The following is a 13651-nucleotide window of genomic DNA, read 5'->3' as shown; positions in this document are numbered from 1 at the left end:
ACTGAATTAGATAGAAGATATTAAATTATTATATTAATTTAATGTTAAAGAAATATAAAGTAATAAAGTATAAAAAAGTTATCATGCTTAGGCAGTGACAACCATCATCAGAAATTCAACAGCAGACTGGGCAAACGGTTTGGATACAAAATGTTCCGAATTTTCCTAATAACCGTGGCTGTAAGTTCAGTCCATGTTTGCCCGCTTCTAAATCTTGTCTCCTGTAGCGCTGGTTGCTAAAAATTAAAGTAGACACTTATGACAACTAACGTGCGGTATTGTGAAAACATTTGTGCTTCCATAATTATGGCACCATGTACTGCGACAGCGTAGTACATTGCGAGGAGGGGTGTAAGTGGGTGCCGCATTATGGTGCTACGACACGCCAAGAAAATGGCCACTAGGAGGCCCAGGGAGAAAAATACTCAGAAGAAATTTAACGCCAGAGTAAGTTACATAAACAGGCCACGTGGTAGAAAGAGAGCGAAATGGTTAGAAATAGAACAGAAGTTAAACAACGAAGAGTTAGGTCTGTACGCGCTGTGCGAGACACATCTCAGAGATCTAGAAGATCCACCGTATATTGATGGCTACGTCTGGGAAGGGAGCAACAGAACAACAACGGAGAGGAAGGGAGGAGGAGTTGGTATGCTGATACATTAAGGAACCAATTGGAAAAGAATAACATAAACATTTAAAGAATATGTCTGGGTATCCGGAACAACTGCCGGTAAAAGGGCATCACTAGAGGTAGTTTATTTAGGGGCAGGGGACAAATGCAGAAAGAAAACAAAGACCTAGCTATGTGTCTCAATGATAATATAAAGCAGTTCGGAGACGGTGCCGATCTCATTCTGGTGGGTGACATGAATGAAGACATCAAGGATAGCGATGGATACACAGAGTGTAACGGGAAGTTGCTGCTAGACTTCTGTGAGCGACAAAACCTAGTTAATGCAAATAGAGAAACTAAATGTGAGGGAAAAATCGCGTGGGAATCCCGTACTAGGCAGACGACCATTAACTACGGCCTAATGTCGCAGGGGAACCATAGCAAGCTCGCAATAATGGAAAGAGACGAAGAAGGAAAGTACAGCCTGGGAAGTGATCTTATTTATTTATTTATTTATTTATTTATTTATTTATTTATTTATTTATACATACTGCTAATCCAATTTGGGACTGTTGCAGGAGGGCAAAATAGGGTTAGTAATAACAGTTAAAAAAATACATCATTTTGGTGAAGATCGTAAAATAGACAACTAATAGTAAGGGTAAAAAAAGACACTGGAATTAACTATGGAAATACAGCCAAAAATACAACAACGCAGAATAACACTAGAACGAACTGTGTCATAAACATATCGAAACAAGGCAAATTAATCTCACAATAGGCGTCATGACAGAAGTTACATCGCAATAGTTCCGAAAACGATACTGGTAGTCTGTGTATACCTGAACAAAGTTAAAATTGAAAAGGCACAGAGAATATGAAGCAATATTAGCAACGCAGAAAACACACACACAAAAATATTTGCTAATTAAGTACCGAGCTCTCGATAGCAGCGCTGAACTTTCCAAACAATGAGCTGCTAGTTATTGAAGGGTTTAGACTGTTGCATTCACGAGCTGCAAACGGAAAAAATGAGTATTTGAAGCAGTCAGTATGAAAAGAGTACTCGTTAAGTGTATTAGAATGCCTGTGACGCGTCGATCTTGCTTTAGAAAAGGAAATATATTTAGTAGCGTCAAGTTTTAATTGCTGGTGAATTAACTGATACATCATCTTGTGTCGTGCGAGTTTACTACGCATTTGGAGTGTTTGTATCTCCTCACGTTTCATTATTTCTGTTGGTGAGTCAGTTGTTTGGTATTTAATAAATATAAATCTGACAGTTTTTCTTTGAACTGCTTTGAGTTTGGCAATATTTTGAATAGTATGAGGGAAACAGACGTGCATCAGTCTACAGATGGAAGGCCTGATCATAAGAGAAATGCAGAGAAGTCAAAAAGAGAACGCATAAATTAAACGACAAACAAGCAGCGCTAATAGAAACGCCCCACGGAAAATGGTATTTTAATCATTTAGAACAGCTTATTAGTACAAAAAATAAACAAGGAAAAGGAGTAAACCGCTGGAGAGAAAAGTGGAAGCCGCGATGCTGGTGGAACAAAGAAATTAGGGAGGGCATCGAACACCGACGGTTGACTTCAAGGGAACACAGAGAAACAAAGAGGGAATAAGAAACAGAAAGTGCAGGTCCTCGTCCAAGTTAAAATAAATTCATCCTGTGATTGCTGCCAGGCTGAAGCTCGCGATGCAACTAAAGGGGGGCCAAGAAATTTCTGGAACCATATAAGCTGGCCGGGTAAAACGAATCAAAGAAAACAGGAACAGAATCAAGATCCCGAGGGAAAATGTTTACAGGGAGGCGATGCTGTGGGCTACATTAATGCAGTTATATCTGAGTCATTTAGGCCCCCCTAGAGAAATGGTAATCTTCCCAAATAAGAGAGCAATAGAGCACAGCACAAGAGAAAACCGCTTATAACTGGCCAATCTTAACTGGGAAAAGGCGGAAGCATTTATTCTTAAATGCACATCCACAGGAATAGAAGAAAATCCCATAACACTTATTAATGAACTCGGTGCAGGAACCAAAGAAACGCTGATAAAAGCATTAGAGGCATGCATAACAAATAATAAAATTCCGCATTGCTGGATTCATAGTAAAACTAGTTTGATATATTATGAAAGAGAGACAAGATGAACATAAATTCCTTCCGATCGATTACGATAACATCTCTTACTACATGCTGGCAATGCAGGCGGTGAAATTAAAATTGCAGTCATGGGCAGAAGTTAATATTGTACTTGCAGAACTTAGAAAAAAATCAGAAGGGGAGGCTTTTAGATGATAGCCTGTTCGTGCTTATCCAATGCATAGAAACAGCAAAGGCAGAAAACAAACATCTACATTTAGCCTTCCTTGGCATAAGCGGCGCATACAACAACGTGAACAGGGAACTCCTGTGGAACTTATTAAAATATGAAGGTGTCGGTCATGTAGTAATTGATTTGCTGCCGAAAATATACCGAGTAAATCAAGTTGAAATTACATGGGAAGGGATAAAATGTACGGCAACTCTCATAGTACACAAATGATTAAGGCAACGTTGTCCTCTATCACCGCTGGTGTTCAGCAGATAGGCAGGAAGATTTGCAAACTCTGGTTAATTGCTGTGGAGACGAAGGAGACGCTCTAAATTTAAGCTTCAGCGCAACCAAGAAGAATGTGATGGTTTTAAACGATACAACTGATCAGCTGCTTACGATACAAGGTCATGAAATACCTCGAGTGGCCGAATACAAATCTTTCGGGGTATCGGTAAACGAAGGGAAGATGGGGAAGATGTACACGTAAAAGCGCGAACAGTCTCACATAGCAAAAGGGCGAAGAAATGCGGGGATAATAAAAAATAGGGCATTGTGGGGCTACAACAAATATGAAGTACTGAGAGGTGTTTGGAAAGGAATAATGGTGCCGGGCTTACTTTTGGGAACGCGGTTCCGCGCTTAGTGGCAGAAATTCAGTCGAGATTTGCAGTAAATCAGGGAGCTGTTGGAAGATGAGAAGTAGGGGCCCACGGCAAAACCACCAATGAGGCAGGCATATGGACTAGCTTCTTTCGAAGCACGGGAAGCTATGAGTAAAATACTATATTAAGAACGCTTGAGCGAATTTGACGATAACACGTGGGCAGATAAGGTATTTAAATACTTGTACAGAAACGAGCGTTAGCTCACAATGGCAGAAAAAAAAAACCGGGAAACTAACCGGTAAGTATACCAGACACTAGGAACAAGAAAAAAAGCATTAAACGCCAGGTTAAAAATACGGAAGGTAAAAATTGTATGAATTCAATGGAAAAGAAGCAAAGTGTGGAACTTTATCGATACTGGAAAAGGGAGATAAGGAAGAAAGCGTTTTATGATAACTCAAGAGACAGTGTTCTACTCTTTTAAGCTAGGTAAGGGTGGACGTGCAGGAACAAAAAAAAATAATGAAGAAGATGACACGTGTACTTCGTGTGGTAAATCGGCAGAAACAATTGAACCCCTCATACTTAAATGTGATGGTGTCCATCCGGATGTCGATGCAGGCACAGTCACTTTTCCTGGGGCCCTAGGGTTTAGGGTTAACAGTAGTCATGCAGAAATGGCTATGGTTTAGGTCTGGTTAAAGCTGGAGAGACGCGATAGCTGCATCTGGCCGCCTGGAACTCGCTCAGTCGAATTGCTGAGTCAGTCTTTCACCGCTCCGTTTCGCTGGGCGCTCCTTCATCTTTGTCCCTGGACGTGGATTCACTCTCTCCCCCTCTCTCCCTCTCAACATCTCCGCCCCCACTCGATTTCGCCGCGCCGCCGGCAGCTGCTCCGCACCACGTGACAAACCTCGTGACCCGCCACAGCGCCGTCAGAGCACTCAAGGGCGGCCACGAGCACAAGGGGTGCCACGCTGAAGGCCCGAAGTGCTAGCGTAGTGTAGCTATCGCTAGAATAAATCTGCGGTGGAAGTTAGCAAACAGCGGTTAGAAGATTGGTGGCTCAAAAGCAGAGAGGGGATTTAGGGTTACAAAAGTAGGGAAACGTATTTAAACTAAATGGCGACTCTTAACACTTTACAACATATTTAAACAAGAATAAAGAAAAAAGGTTGCGGTAAGCTCCGGTTAAACCTGGCGTGACGCAATAGCTACATCTGGATTCACTCTCTTCCCCTCTCCCCCTCTCCCCCTCTCCACTCCAACCCCCCCACTCGGTTTCGCCGGCGCGTCGCGCCGCCGACAGCTGCTCCGTCCCACGTGACCAACCAAGTGGCCAGCTATGGCGCCGCCACGGAGCTCAAGGGCGTCCATGCAGCTTAAGGGGTGACGTTGAAGGCTCGAAACGCAAGCGTAGTGTAGGTATCGCTATAAAAAAAAAAGCGAGCACGGTGGCAACACCCCCCCCCCCCCCGTTTCCAAATGGACGCTCCTCCCATCCATCCATCCATCTATCCATCCATCCATTCATCCGTCCGTCCGTCCGTCCGTCCGTCCGTCCGTCCATCCATCCATCCATCCATCCATCCATCCATCCATCCATCCATCCATCCATCCATCCATCCATCCATCCATCCAAGAAATAAATTTTCCGGAAACGAACACTTATACTCGGTTAAATGGAACATTTGTAATTTATTGGAGAGGAAGAAGAAGACGAAGACCTAGTGGGTGGATACGTGTCTGCTTCTAGGTCCGTGTTTTCGCTTTTCGCTATCTTCTTGTGTGTGGCGTGGGACGGACAGTGCCCTCCGTGAGACCGAATGCTGACGACGCCCCTGCGGAGAAATTCCCGGCACGGCGGGCGCATTCTCAAGTGAGAAAACCCAACCGGAACCCTCAGGGGCAAGCTAGGCTTAGCTCGGCGCTGCCGAGCGAGGCCGCGCTACGCGTCTGCATGGATTCTGCGTTGTCGACGACGGCTACGCGGATGCCCGTTGTGTTGCCACCTGACGCAGCCTCCACGTCCACGCAATCGTCAGCGCCTCTGGGCCTCCAGCCTGCGCCGTCTTCCGATGCTACGACTTTGGCCTGTGACATGGACTGCTCTACCGCCTCCGTGCCCGTGGCACTCCGTCAAGAAACTGTGCCCGTCGCGCCAGTTCAGTAATCCCACCAAGGGCCGTCACCAGCGTCTGAGCCTCCTCCACAGATGCCTCCCGTGAGTCAAGGCTCTCTTCCGCCTGCTGCGAACTCGTTCCGCGTTACCATCAAGCCTACATTGCGCTTTGTAATAGATAGATAGATAGATAGATAGATAGATAGATAGATAGATAGATAGATAGATAGATAGATAGATAGATAGATAGATAGATAGATAGATAGATAGATAGATAGATAGATAGATAGATAGATAGATAGATAGATAGATAGATAGATAGATAGATAGATAGATAGATAGATAGATAGATAGATAGATAGATAGATAGATAGATAGATAGATAGATTGATAGATAGATAGATAGATAGATAGATAGATAGATAGATAGATAGATAGATAGATAGATAGATAGATAGATAGATAGATAGATAGATAGATAGATAGATAGATAGATAGATAGATAGATAGATAGATAGATAGATAGATAAATAGATAGATAGATAGATAGATAGATAGATAGATAGATAGATAGATAGATAGATAGATAGATAGATAGATAGATAGATAGATAGATAGATAGATAGATAGATAGATAGATAGATAGATAGATAGATATATAGATAGATAGATATATAGATAGATAGATAGATAGATAGATAGATAGATAGATAGATAGATAGATAGATAGATAGATAGATAGATAGATAGATAGATAGATAGATAGATAGATAGATAGATAGATAGATAGATAGATAGATAGATAGATAGATAGATAGATAGATAGATAGATAGATAGATAGATAGATAGATAGATAGATAGATAGATAGATAGATAGATAGATAGATAGATAGATAGATAGATAGATAGATAGATAGATAGATAGATAGATAGATAGATAGATAGATAGATAGATAGATAGATAGATAGATAGATAGATATGTTTATTTGAGTGTGCCTCAACAGCCAAGTGGCCTAAACGAGCGCACACTAGGTCAGATACATCAAAAACACCACTTCAAAAGATTTAAAAGCAGGCACGAAAACAACAATTAGGCAAATATGTCCATGTCATTAAACGTTTTGTTATATAAGATTTGTAAACGAGTCATTGGACAGATGGCGTGCAAATCGGGATAAAATGTGTCGAAACATTTTGCAGCTTTTGCATGCGGTACACGAAAATTCAGCGACATCAGTAAGGTCCCACAGTTAATGTAACCGCGCACGACGTTTTGCAGAAACTGCATGTCACGTATGCGTCGCCTGTCGCCAAGGGTAGACATATTGAGGTCTGCCAAGAGAGAATCATAGTCGTAGAAACGACGGCGACCAATATATCTATCATAATAGATGCGTATGAACTTACGCTGGACATTTTCAATTTTCGTGCAATAGGCGACAGATACGCTATTCCAGGCTACTGACGCAAACTCAAGACGCGGTCTCACAAGGGCACAGTATAGAGTGCGTAGACATTCGTGCCGCCGAAATTTTTTTGTTAATCTAGAGATAAGACCAATATGCCTCAATGCGCGTAACACAATTGAATTTACATGCAGTCTAAAATCAAGCTTTGAATCAACAACAACACCAAGGTCTCGTACATGAGCCACGCGAGAAATCTCACCCGCCAAAAGTGTGTAATCAAACGTAACTGTGTCGCGTTTCCTAGTTAGAGACAGAACGGAAGTCTTCTTAATATTCAGTTTTAAGCGATTCATGAAACACCAATTCTCAACGTTGTTAATGTCAGCTTGCAATTGGCGGCAGTCCTCAATATCTCCAATATTACGGAATAATTTGAAATCATCTGCGAAGAGCAAAATTCTCGAGTTCTTGACATGTAACGGCAAATCATTAATAAACACTAAAAACAACAGCGGTCCTAAGTTGGAGCCCTGAGGCACTCCCGAAGATGACAGAAATTCGTTGGACACACAGCCGGAAAATCGTACCATGTTACGGCGGCTGCCAAGGTAGCTTTTGAGCCACCTGCAGTATATGGGGCAAAGTCCGTATCTTTCCATCTTCATCAGAAGTACCTCATGGGAAACCATATCGAAAGCTTTAGTCATGTCAAAGTAGACTGCATCTACCTGACCACGATTAAATACATGTGGCCAAGTATAATCAAGAAAGCTGCATAAATTCGTTTCCACAGAGCGACCTTTCAAAAAACCGTGCTGCAGAATCGAGATCTTCTGTTTGAAGTATGAGCCCATGCGTTCGCACATAATCATTTCAAAAACTTTCGCAAAAGAACAAATTAGTGACACAGGACGAAAGTTGTTTACATCACAAGCATCGCCAGACTTGAATACAGGAACAACTACTGACAACTTCCAATGACGAGGGAAAACACCAGTTCGCAACGATAAGTTGAACAAATGCGCCAAAACAGGGCCGAAAATGTCAGCGCATCCTTTGATTATGAAGCTGGGAATTTCATCAATTCCTGTTGAAAGTTTTGGCTTAAGTTTCTGAATCGCCGAAAGAACCTCATGCTCGGTGACAATATCATAAGCTAAACAGTCAGCGCTGTCTTCAAGAGTGATAACAGCAGTTGTGTTATCATGGCGCACAAAACAAGAGCTGAAGTGATCAGCAAAAGCTTGGCACACATCTTGATGTTTAAAACAGATGCTATCGCGCGTCTTTATCACAGCAGCACTAACCTTATCATTTCTTTGCTTGCGCACAAAATCCCAAAAACTGCTTGGTTCCTTTTTAAAGTTCTGTTCGAGAAGTCTGTGGTAGTCGGCTTCATCACGTGCAATGACTGCCATCCCTGCCCGGAATGTTCAAGCCACAATTTACCATGCCCTTGGCTCTTCGAACTACTGCGGGTTTGTCGTCCATCGCCCATCGAACACCATCACGGTAAACTTGTCATCCTTGATGGACGCCCAGAAACTTTGCGCAGTTACGCGGATCCCCCTGGATGACAGCAAGCATGTCCCGGTGCAAATATATTTTGCATCTGGTCCTGACACACTCCGCTGCATGGTTTATCATGTCGACAGCACGAGCCCTCCCGAGGAGGTGCGCGCAAATATTCGCTGCTCAACTCATGTTGTACTGCAAGCACGGCCTATGGGTCGCCGGGGCTCATACCTGCTCATCCTGCAAGGCCCGTTGACTCTCCCGAAGTACCTTACCTACTACGGTGCGATCGTCAAACCACAGCCCTTCCGACCTCGTCGTATTTTTTGCTATCACTGCCACAAAGAAGGACATATGCAAAATACCTGCCCTAATCCAGCAGCTGTGGCCGACATGAATGAACCAACAGCTCATTGTGCCCTGTGCAAATCGCCAGACCATGACATTCGCTCTCCCGCTTGTCCAAAGAAGAAGCAAGCGAAGAAGTTTCACAAGTCGCCTGCAAAAATGGATGTTCTTACAAGTAATCGCTTTGCAGCTCTCGCATGTGACGACGACTTCCCTGAACTTCCTTTATCTGAGCCTGCTGATCACCATACGTCTCCTCGCCAGCGTACATATGCACAAGCGGCTCACCTTCCCGGATCAAATGGTACGCCCAAACGTCCAGTGCATCCATCACATGTGGATACCACAGATGAAGACACAGCTTTAGACAATGCAATCGCGGAGGCTCGCCGCCGACTAGACGAACTCACCCAGCGCCGGGAACAGCGTCGTTCTCAAGCCTCTCGAAGAATTCTCATAACTCGGGAGCAATCATCAGAGGAATCACCTAGGGTAAGCACTGGGCCACAATAAGGTGCCGACCACCTGTTAGCCGTGACTACCCCGACAGTGGACAAGATATTAGCGCTGATGAAGCAGGTGACATCCCTCATCGTGGAAGCTCTTCGGCCTCGTCATGGATAGCGCATCATCATCGGTGGTGGTGCAGTGGAACTGTCGAGGTTTCGCTAATAAGGCCTCTGAAGTGAACATCCGCCTTCGCGACGGAAAGCTGAGGGCATGGGCGTTCCTACTGCAAGAGCATAATGCACTCCCACGCCTTTCAGGTTTCTGCGCATACCATTCACCATCTATCCCTGATCGCCGTTGCACCGCCTCCTCCCTCAGCCCAGGTAAATCTGCAATTTATATTCACAGTTCAGTTCCGCACACACCGCTCGACCTTTCACGGTGGTGCAACACACGTCAAGAGGTTGTCGCCCTTCTCGTAAAACCTGCACGCACACCCCTTATTCCAGTTTCTTTTTATAGTCGTCCTGGCTCCGCATCTCCCAATCTGGGATGGGTTCGTTTTCTACGTTCTACCAACTCGGGTATCCCTATTCTAGATGGTGGTGACTTCAACGGCGCCCACACTGCGTGGGGTTACCCATCGGATTCCTCAAGGGGTTCACACATCCAAGGGAGCTTTTCAGATCATTCCTTTCAACTTTTAAACCACCCGAATACTTCTACCCGCCCACGAGGTTGCCCGTATTCACCTGATTTGACTTGGTGGTTAGGCCCCGGTAACCCTCGTTGGGCTGTTGATTCTGATACTTTGGGTAGCGATCACAGCCTTATTTTTATCTCCCTCACGCCTACGCATCTACGGAAAATACGCCGCACTGTACGAATAACATCATGGGATTCTGTACGCGCAGACAATCATTTATCTACATTCAACCCCTCTTCAGCATTGTCTACTCTATCTGCTGTTCTCGCTACTCACACTATTACCACTACTGTAAATGAAGACGACCTAAACCCGGACATACATCTCTTGAATCTGTGGGCTCTTCGTCGCCAGGCGGATCTTTACGCTACTCGTCACCCCGATGACCCTTCGGCTCTTCCTACTCTTCACCGCGCTACCGCACGGGCGCGGCGCTATGCAAAGCGGCTAGGCAGGCAACGCTGGGCTGCATGGTGTGCCCGCCTGTCCTCTACGCAGGGCAATCGACATCTTTGGAGAGTGTTTCACGCCATGGAGCGCCCTTCTCAGGTTGCAGATTACACAGAGAGCATTCGCCTCGCGCTAAATGTGGATGAGGACACATTTGCACAACAAGCGGCCCGTCAATTTTTTCCAAACCATGACTGCACCGCTACGTCTCCACCTGACTTATCGGTAACAGAGGCCCCCGATGGGATTACTTCTGACCTCATCATGGCAGAGCTGCTGGCCTCCATTGACCGTTTAAAAACTACTACTACTCCCGGGCACGACGGCATACCTAACTCCTTATTCCGTAACTTGGAAGGGAGGGCTTTGGAAACCCTACTTGATACTTTTAACGAAGTGTGGCTTTCTGGCGTCATGCCGGGAGACTGGAAGCATTCCATTGTGGTTCCAATCCCCAAGTCAGGTCAGCCTCCAGTATCTCTCTCGGCCCTTCGTCCAATTTCCCTTACCCCTACCATCTGCAAGCTTTATGAAAACATTCTAGCCGCACGCTTATCATGGTGGCTGGAATCCCATGATTGTTACCCAGATTCCCAAATTGGTTTCCGCCCACAAATTGGAACGGAGGACGGCCTTGCTACTTTGGCTGCTGACGTGCTTGACCACTCTCCACAGAGTCACCTTGTACGAACCGTAATCGCTACAGACATAACAAAGGCATATGATAACATCCTTCACTCTGCCATTCTTGCCTCCCTTCAAACTCTTGGTCTCCCTCACCAGTTCCTCCTCTCCATTCACGCCTTTTTCGCAAATCGAACCTTCAGCGTGCGTGTCCACGGAAAGCCCTTTGGTAATTTCACTTCCAATAGAGGAGTGCCGCAGGGCTCCGTTCTCGCCCCCACATTATTTAATGTGGCTTTAATTCCTCTTGTTCGAGCCCTAGAGACCGTCCCTTCTATCCGCGTGCTTGCATATGCCGATGATATCACCTTGTGGTGCTGTCATCCAGATGCGTCTATTCATCAGTCGGTCCTTCAACACGCGCTGGATGTATTGACATCTCGCCTCCCACCTTTGGGTCTAACACTCTCTCCTACTAAATCATGTTTCATTCGAATTGGAAATAAAGCCGCCTTACGGAAAGCTTCCCCTTTAAATTTTACGGTACATAATTCTCTGATTCCTCAGGTAGAAACTGTTCGTATTCTTGGTCTTCTCCTCCATACATCTGGGACTGGCACCCCGTGGCTGACAGCCACCCGTAAATCGGCTCACGCTACTCTGGGTCTGATTCGTCGCATAGCTATGCGCTCTGGTGGCGCACGTGCTCATACGGCCCGCCAGCTTGTGCGCTCTATCCTTCAGCCACGGATAGTATATCAGGCCCAATTTCAACGTCTCACCCGCAGACAGTGGGACTCCCTTGAAGCTATCAATCGTGAGGCTATGCGCGTCATAACATATAATAATGACTTGTTTATTTCCATCAGTGATGGGGGAGACTGCGGATAAAAGCCGCTTGACAACAAGCGACTTGACTGAAGCCCGCAGCCTCCCTACAAAGTAGGCAGCGATAGGACAACAACAAAAAAATAAAACAAAGAACTCGCAGAAAGCACAATATTCAAAATTAATGCACGCACACTTGATAGTCACAACAGGTAAACATAACAAAAGGCAAGATAACACTTTTAGTTGTTATTGTAAGCAAGGATTGTTAATGAAATGGTGGCGTAGGGTTCGTACAGAAATCGTATGCAAATCTATACCTGATTTGTGAAATGAATTTAAAAGGGTTGGCAGTGTGTATGACACTTTTTGCCTGGAATAATTTACCCGCGCAGTGACCACTTTCCACGGTTCTGTGTAACGGGTGGTGTAGGAATGTGTGTTTTTATCGAGATCTGATAATTCATGAAAAAACTTGAGATTTTCTTTCACCTCCCGTTTGAAAGCCAGACTTAACTTATAGTTATAAAGATTAAACGCGCGTATTATGTTTGCTTTCGAAAATAGCTGTGAAGTATGGGAATGATACGGTACATTAAAAAGTGCTCGAACAATTTTTTTTTGAAGTATATGTATTCTTTCAAGATTTGTACGTGTCGTGGTACCCCATACCAATACACAATAATACAAAGAAGAAAAAAAGAGAGTATTGTAAATAAGAAGCTTTATATTGAAAGGTAATATAGCTCTGTGTCGCGCCGTCATACCAACAACACGAGATAGCTTCCCTGACACAGATTCAATGTGCGCATCCCAAAGCATATTTTGTGTGAAGATAACTCCAAGTATTTTAACACTACTATCTATTTCGATTTTTTCGTTCTCGTAAAGAAGGGTGATTAGACTGCTGTTTATTTGCTTCGATTTCGGTCTGAAAATTACGGCTTTTGTCTTTTTTGTATTAATTTGTAGACTGTTTGCTGCGGACCATTTATGAAGGGATCTTAGAGCAGAGTTGGCTTTATTCTGAAGGCTACTAGGTTCAGGTGATGAAAAAAATATACTAGCGTCATCAGCGTATAAAATGTATTTTGCATCTCTGTAGATATGAACTAAGTCATTTATATAGACTATAAAAAGGAACGGGCCAAGAATACTGCCTTGAGGAACACCTCTGTTGATTTGTTTCAAATCTGAACGGCAGTTCTCTATTTGTACATATTGATGGCGATGATCTAGGTACGATTTTATGAGATTTTGACTGTGTCCTCGAACGCCGTAAGTCTCAAGCTTTTCAAGTAATATGGAATGATGGATGCAATCAAATGCTTTAGTGAAATCTATGTAAAGGCCGAGCACAAAAATTCTTGTTGTCAAACTGCGACCGAATAAATTCTTTTTGCTCAAGTAGTGCTAATTCCGTCGATCGGCGTTTTCTAAATCCAAACTGGGCAGAGGAAATAAGATTATGCTTATCAAAAAAATTAGACATTTGCATATGTATTAGCTTCTCTAATCCCTTGGATAGCACCGGTAAAATGGAAATAGGCCTGTAATTTTTGATATCGTTTACGTCACCTTTCTTAAACAGGACCGAAACTCTTGCAATCTGCATCCTCCTCGGAAAGATAGCGCTCGCCAAAGACATATTAAA

The 13651-nt window shown here is 44.1% G+C and overlaps 1 protein-coding gene across 1 annotated transcript in view; it reads right to left on the bottom strand.

The window, feature by feature from the left end:
- The window catches only part of LOC144119410 (cytochrome P450 3A11-like), a 334374-nt gene that overhangs the window by 306060 nt on the left and 14663 nt on the right, over positions 1-13651 (bottom strand). The gene's annotated exons all lie outside the window — the stretch shown is intronic.

Source organism: Amblyomma americanum, chromosome 2 (assembly GCF_052857255.1).
Source record: "Amblyomma americanum isolate KBUSLIRL-KWMA chromosome 2, ASM5285725v1, whole genome shotgun sequence".
NCBI lineage: Eukaryota > Metazoa > Arthropoda > Arachnida > Ixodida > Ixodidae > Amblyomma > Amblyomma americanum.
The sequence above is the reverse complement of the archived record's forward strand: the minus strand, read 5'-3'. Positions and strand labels throughout refer to the sequence as shown.